This window comes from Zingiber officinale, chromosome 6B (genome assembly GCF_018446385.1).
Source record: "Zingiber officinale cultivar Zhangliang chromosome 6B, Zo_v1.1, whole genome shotgun sequence".
NCBI classification, from domain to species: domain Eukaryota; kingdom Viridiplantae; phylum Streptophyta; class Magnoliopsida; order Zingiberales; family Zingiberaceae; genus Zingiber; species Zingiber officinale.
Window position 1 is genome coordinate 74,148,812 of NC_055996.1, and position 6,464 is coordinate 74,155,275.

The 6,464-nt window shown below is 40.5% G+C and overlaps 1 non-coding gene and 1 pseudogene across 1 annotated transcript; one reads left to right on the forward strand and one right to left on the reverse strand.

Annotated features, from left to right (window-relative positions):
• Window positions 1-574: 574 nt before the first annotated feature.
• On the forward strand, window positions 575-681 carry LOC121993316. The gene has a single exon (XR_006115177.1). It is a non-coding gene; the product is annotated as a small nucleolar RNA R71 (small nucleolar RNA).
• A 4,109-nt stretch (window positions 682-4,790) lies between these two features.
• LOC121990290 lies at window positions 4,791-5,437 on the reverse strand (annotated as a pseudogene).
• Window positions 5,438-6,464: the final 1,027 nt, after the last annotated feature.

Here is a 6,464-nt window from a genome sequence, read left to right on the forward strand (position 1 = left end):
TCTGACTTCATCTCATTTTGGTTAGCTAATATCTCCTCAAGTAGCTTTTCAAAATGATTTGGTTTTTGATTTGACTATTGCCCTGATTGCTGTCCAAAGTCTTGATTGTTCTTATATGAAAAGTTAGGATGATTTCTCCACCATGTGTTATAAGTATTGGAGTAAGGATTGTTTTGCCTCTAATTATAGTTACCAATAGCATCACACTATTCCACTTGAGATACTCGCATGTTGATAGCTCCAAAGGGACATGAATATTTTACATGCTCTGAGGCTCCACACACTTCACAAGATACAAAAATCACATTTACAGGGTGTGAATTCAAATTCTCAAATTGCTTTGATAGTGAATCAAGCTTTGCAGTGATTAAGTCTAGGATGTCCACACTATATTTTATCGGTATCTTGATTGCTCCTGAGCTTCTTTCTGAGGCCCATTGGTGGTAATTCTGAGCCACACTCTCAATGATATCTTCGTCTTCTTCATGTCTCTTGTTCATTAGTAGAATCCAAGGAAACCTTTGTCTGATAATTAATACCATTGTAGAAGGTGTGAATCACAAGCCACTTCTCCAATCCGTGATGTGGGAAGTCTCTCAGTATTCCCTTAAATCTATCCCAAGCTTCATAGAGAGATTCAGAATCTGTTTGCTTGAAACTTACAATTAGATTTCTAAGATGTGCTGTTTTGCTTGGTGGAAATAATTTGTCTAGAAAAACTTGCTCACACTGGGCCCAAGAAGTGAAACTATTTGGAGGCAAGGAATTCAGCCAAGTCTTTGCTCTGTCTCTCAAAGAAAACCCAAACAATAATAATCTGATGCTTCTAGAGGAACCCCATTGATGTGCATTGTGCTACATAATTTGTTGAAATTATCAAGGTGATGATTTGGGTCCTCCATTAGACCGCCGGCATATTGGTGTTACTGAACCATGGAAATGAATGTTGGCTTCAATTCAAAATGATTGACCCCAACTGTAGGTCTAGAGATACTGAATCTAGGTCCTCTTGCGTAAGGTGCAGCATAATCCTTCAAAGATTTGTTTGCCATGGTTATTTGCTCTTGTTCTTGTTGGTTCATTCTTTTCCAGATTTAATCTTCGATGAAATGTCCGGTCGATCTCAGGATCAATGGGCAAAAGATCTGCAGAATTTCTTCGCATATACAAATACACCAACAAGAAACAAGCTAGAATTTGTCGTTTGTTTTAAGAACAAAATGTAGAATTCAAATGGCAGAATTCAAATACAATAAGGAAAGATAAAGAAGAACTAAAGAATCAAAGAATTATCTAGACAAACTCTGATGCAAACTAACTAGATTTAAAACATTCAATCCCCGGCAACGACACGCGCCAAAAACTTGATGTGTTGTGCCCGCAAGCGCACGGGCATCGTTAAGTAATAAAATTTATAAATTGATCCCACGAGGACTAAAGATTAAATTCTAGTTTACTTTACACTTCGAATTAGACTAGACAAAAATTGATAAAGGTTTGATTTGTGTTTTTCTGCAAGGTAAGATTAAACAGAAAGTAAATTTGAGGAAGTCCTTAATTCTAAAAGTGTTTTAGGCCGTTGGTTTCATTGCAATGGTGGATGTTGTGCTACGAATTAGCCCATTCCTAGTTCTCTAGTCATATATTTGTAGGATAGTCTAAGTTACTACCAAATGCCACCTCACGACGGTATATCGGAGTGATTTCCCTACCAGTAACCAAATACGCCATCAAATGAACAAGTAACTTAGAGAGTCTGGGTTTTCAGTAGAGTACCTTCTGTCACAAGGTCTCCCCAAGGTATACGTCTCTAGATTACGTAAGTCACTTGCATAGCATATGATTAGGAAAAGCCCATTATGCTGAGTGATAGACTCATCCATACATAGAATCGTTCTCCCTTAGAAGGTTACGTTTCATATAGAAGGATAGTTATCTTAAATATTCAACTCCAAACAAGTACCTTAAGATCATGCCGAGCTATATCGGAACGTACACTCAAACGTGACAACAATCCATGCATCTGGTCAACGAAAATTCAGATTCACGTACAGTCATAATTATAGACACACAACAATGTATCTAATTCAGGAATAAGATCTATACACAAGATATACAATCTAGATAGACAAAATTCATGATCATAAGGGAAAGCCTCTATGCAAGCATTTCATCAAACAGAACAAATGCATATAAGCTTTATCAAACTAAGGTATTGGTAATTCAATAGGATTTACATCATTGACACATCACAATTACTGCCTACATCTTCGAGCAATAGAAATTTACTCTATAATAGGAAGAACTATAATCAAAAGACTCAAATACATAGAAGTTTCCAAAACCTAGAAGAAGAAGGGTAGAAACTCCTCTTTGAAGTCGAGTGAAGCCCTTTTGATGCAGATCTTGACATACCGATGAGAATGGAGCAGCTGTGTAGCCTCGGATCGTCCAGACGATGACTTCGGATGCAAGAATTTAACCTAGAGGGTCTCTTCCTATCCACCAAAACTTCCTCTCTTTCAAAGGGGATAAAGTTCCCCTTTTATAGAGGTGAGGCACAGGCTAGTCGTGCCTCTAGGCATGGCCAAGTCGTGCCTCTAGGCATGGCCAAGCCGTGCCCTAGGCATCTGGCTGTGCCTTTTGGCACGACCAGAGCCAAGTTGGCTCTAGAAATTACACGGATCAGCTTCTTGGCCGTGCCTTCTGGCACGACCAATTCTTCAAAACTAGAGATCTTCTGGTTTCCTGAAGGCATGGTCATGCTTGAAGGCATGGTCGTGCTTGAAGGCATGGCCAAGCTCAATTCTTCTCTAGTAGCAGGCACGAGTTGGCTCCGACCATGCTATTTGGCACGGCCAAAGCCAATTATCCTTTGGATTTCTTCCTTGGTCGTCTCTCAAGGCACAGCCAACTTCTTTCCTTGCTCCTTAGCCATGCCCGATGGCACTGCCACCTCCTCTAACCCGTGCCTCAAGGCATGGACAGGGTCATTTTGGGTTGTTGTTTTCTCCTTTGTCTTGGGCACTCCATCCCTTGGTTTTTCTCTCCACGGGAAGACAAAGCTAGGTCCTAGTCTTCATAAAATGATCTTCTTTTGCGCCTTTAGAATCCTTTTCTGCTTCATTCTGCTCCTGAAAATGCAAATAGATACTGAGCAGATCTCTAGATGAAAAGTAGTAATTATACTGAGATATGATAGAAAAGGTTGCAAACACATATATCATATGTGATGAATGCAAGAAGATGTGTGTTAAACCATATAAAATAACATATATAATGTATGCACATTACTTATCCTGAGCTGGAAGGTGCCTCCAACAGGTTGGAAGGCTCCTCCAGTGAGACACTAAAGGATAAGGTTTTATCCTTTGCCAACGGCAAAATTTGCCTAGTTGAAGGCACCTTCAAGCAATTGAAGACGCCTTCCATGAATGCTTGAAGGCACCTTCAAGTACTTGAAGGCGCCTTCCACCAGAAGGTTGCAAGGGTTCCTTCAATCTATTCAAGGCGCCTCCAGTAGCTACTATCGAACTCCAAACTTCTTCTTTGACTCTTATGCTGCTCCGCTCGCTTAGATGATTTCGGGCAACTAGAATAGGGGTCATTCGAATCCATTTTTTTGGCTTTCTCCTCGAGCAATCTTCCTCCTAGCTTCTCATCCCTCAGACCACCGTGTTCGTCCTTCTCGTCTGCCGACGCTCTCTTCCACAGCACATCGTTCCTCGGACGCACCGAGCCCGTCGGCTCTCTCCCGTGTCGTCCTTCTCGCTAATTGCATCTTTTGCTCGACTTCCTATGTTCCTAAGTTCCTGCACACTTACACACAGGGTTAAAAAGAACAAGATCTAACCTGACTTGGTTGATCACATTAAAACTATCTTGGAGTACTAACAAATTCATGCACCATTCACTCTACCCTTATCAATCGAATGTATGCCTATCAGGTCTACAATCTCCCTAATATTTATAGTCGAACCCCAACAAGTCATGTATGGTATTTCCCAAAGTCTACAGATATAGAAGATTCACTCTACTCTCAGCAATAGGTCATGAATGACATTCAAAACATAGAAAGATCTTACCCTAAATTATGATAAAGCAAGCCATCTAAAGAAGCCACTATTCTTTCCGTCGACCCTCTCATTATCAATCAAGCCTATCGGAAATACACTCACTTTTAAGTCAAGCCATCTAAAGAAGCCCTTGTAGTTGACCCTTATGGTCAAACCAAGCAACAGGATGTAAATGGTGTACCATTTACTCTTTCCTTACGGATGCCCTAGCGGTCGAGCCATCTAAAGAAGCCCTTATCAGTCGAGCTATTTGTCAATACCCTCTTGCATACGCTTGAGCGCATCATTATCACACCTTATGGGCTCGCTCCTCTCTCTCTCCCTCTCGCATGCACTTGAGCCAAGAGTTCTGCACTAGTCGTGAATGAAGAAGTATAAATTGCCCCAAGGCAATTTACAATAAAATACTGTTGATGGGTCATTCACTCTCCCCTTACAGATGCCCTAACGGTCGAGCTATCTGACGATACCCTATGGTCGAGCCTATCTGTTGATACCCTCCTCTCTTGTCAATTAGTATAGTAGGATGGATTCCATTCATCTAGAATGCATGTGCTACTTTCCTATGAAATGTAGGGAAAAGGAGCTGATACATTTTGCCATACTTGTACACAAATGCTTCTTTCTTATATGAATATTCATCCATTGCAAAATAGCTCAAGTACTTGCTACATTTCCTTATAAAGAGTGTTTTGTTTATTGGATCTACTCTTCTTTTAGCATGAAGACATTCATTATCTTCTCTTCCTCTTCCTTATTCTCTTAAGGAATCTCAGGCCCTACCCTTACCTTTCATAAGACCAGAAAGCCCTCTCGAATGAGTTCTATGATGGAAGATTTCAAGGTAGATCCAGGGACAAATCTTTCCCACACTGAGAAGTTCAAACTAGTGACTATATCATCCTAAAGATGGATGCGACATGAAGATGTGGTATTTAGAAGTGTTGCTAACTTAACATTTAGGTTTCAGCATAACAAAGCTTGCACTGTCTTTTAGTACATAGGCGCACAACATGCCATTGGTAATGATTCTACTATGGTGTCGTAAATTTGCAAGCTGATCCTAAGTAATCATTCTTATTCATTGGATTCTGGAGGAATTACTTTGTTAGGATTGGGAAATTGCTGCAATTCTTCCTGAATAGACACTTTTCTCCCGTCAAGAGTTGCTTTGAAAGTCTTACGCAAACTCTTTCGACTAAATATGACAAAGCCTATAAAACAAAAATCTACTATCATTTATTCATTATAGATTGAGATCTCCTTCAAACTTGATGCACAAATAGATGGAATAGGAGCAAAAAGCATCTTTCTATCCTGCATATCCGTTGAACTCCATCTCATTGGGAAAGGTTATCTGTATCTATCTTTTTTGCAATAGAACAGGAAGTAGTGTAAGATACCCAGTGGCCCAGTCCAAAAAGAAAAAGAAAAGAAAGAAGAGTTAGAAAGGAGAAGAGCACTTTGTTCTCACTCATATGTAGTGTAGTTTAACCTTGAATGCAATTTATAGATTCGACAGCCAAAACAAAAGATGTCTCTCTCCTTATCCCTCTCTCAACCACAATAGTCTCTTATCTAAATGGACTTACATATCGTAGTCATGAATGGAAGGGTCGTAGGGTTTGCTTTAAAGTTAGGGTCGAAATACCATTTGGGTAGATCAGTAATAGTTTTGAATGGGCATTCACGACTTGCTGTATATGAGGATCGACCAATGATATTAGGGGTAGATTAGTAGTAGTTTTGAATAGTCATTCATGTCCTATTGCTGATTGCAGATGTAAGGGCCAAGTGTCAAATACTCGACGGGATCATTTTCTAGTTAAGAAAGAGTCAATGGTACATCATTTACGACCTAGTGCTTCAAGGATAGGGATAGATCCTTTTCTGTCTACGTGTGTTTTTTGAATTACAGATCAGTAGTAGTTTTGAATATCCATGTTAGAATGGTGTCTAGATTATAAATGGCCTTTGGGGCAATTTATGACTGATCCTGTCTGAGAGTCGAGGCAATGGATGCTGGAGGCGTGGCGTTCCTGATGACTGGTGGTGGACTCCTCGTCAATGAAGCCTGCAACCACAGCAACGTCAGTGTTGAGCAGGGGAGGGGTTCCCCGGCGATGGCCCTCCGATACTCAAGTCAAACACCAACGATGTAGAAGAAATGAGGAAGCAAAATGATAGAGTAACTGTGGCTACAGTAGAGATTATGCATACCTCCATCGAAGTTTGGGGGTCTTTATATAGGGCTCCCTAGGAGCGCGTGCACGCTCCCCGATGCATGTACGCTCCTCAAAGCATACCCTGAAGAGACGTGTTAGAAAAGTGTCTCTGACATCATATCTTAATAATCCGAGCATATCTCTGACAAGACAGCAGAAACTT